Raw genomic sequence first — 873 nt, 5'->3', positions numbered from 1 at the left:
ATCTGTCATTACAACCTTTTGATTTTACAGTGCAGTATCAGTCAGGGAAGTCTAACCTTGTGGCTGACTCTCTGTCAAGGATGTTTGAGGACTGAGTACTGTTGTCCTGGGTGACGGGGGGAGGAAATGTGATGGAGACCAGGGGTTCCATCCCATATTGATTATTGATATTATGTTATTTATTTAAAGTCTAAATGTATTTTGTATCAGTTCTTTATTTCAGTTACATTGTGACATTTGGTGAACATTCTTTTTCGGTAGGGAGGCTGGCCATCTTTCCTGTTCGGAGAATGTGGGGGAAAAATGTCAGTTTGTTTCTGATTCAGATTGGTTCAATTTGAGTTAATTGTTTGAGTACTTCCCTTTCTGGGTGTGTCTCAGCAAGGTGGAGCAGAAAAGGAGACAAATTCTCCTGGAGCATACCGTCTTCCATTGAGAGGGGTAATACTCTGAGATTTATATTTAGTTATATTTACTTTTGATTGACCTTAGATTAGTTTAGTTTTAATACTTTGCATGCTTGTAAATATTTGTTGGATCATTTATTGTTTGCTAGGTTTGTGTAAGTAGTGTTTGTTTCTTGTTTATCTTTTTTTGATCACCCCTTTACCTGGTTAAGTGTTGGAACTTGCCTCAGGTATGAATGTCAGCTTCTTTGCTTCACTGTGTGAAGGGTGTCGATGTAATGGTGACCTTGAGCTCCCTAATAAACCCACCTCAACTACATTTTGTTGCCTCACTTCCTTCCTGAATGCAGTGTCTCCGCCGGTCAAAGTGACACCTGACTTTTTGGAGAAAAAATAGCTTGTTTTGGACACGGTGTAGTTTCTTATTTTGGGTAATATTTTTGCTATTTTTCACAGGCACAATTTT

The sequence above is a fragment of the Poecilia formosa genome, unplaced genomic scaffold, assembly GCF_000485575.1.
Source record: "Poecilia formosa unplaced genomic scaffold, Poecilia_formosa-5.1.2 Scaffold546, whole genome shotgun sequence".
Classification (NCBI taxonomy): Eukaryota; Metazoa; Chordata; class Actinopteri; order Cyprinodontiformes; family Poeciliidae; genus Poecilia; species Poecilia formosa.
The sequence above is the reverse complement of the archived record's forward strand: the minus strand, read 5'-3'. Positions refer to the sequence as shown.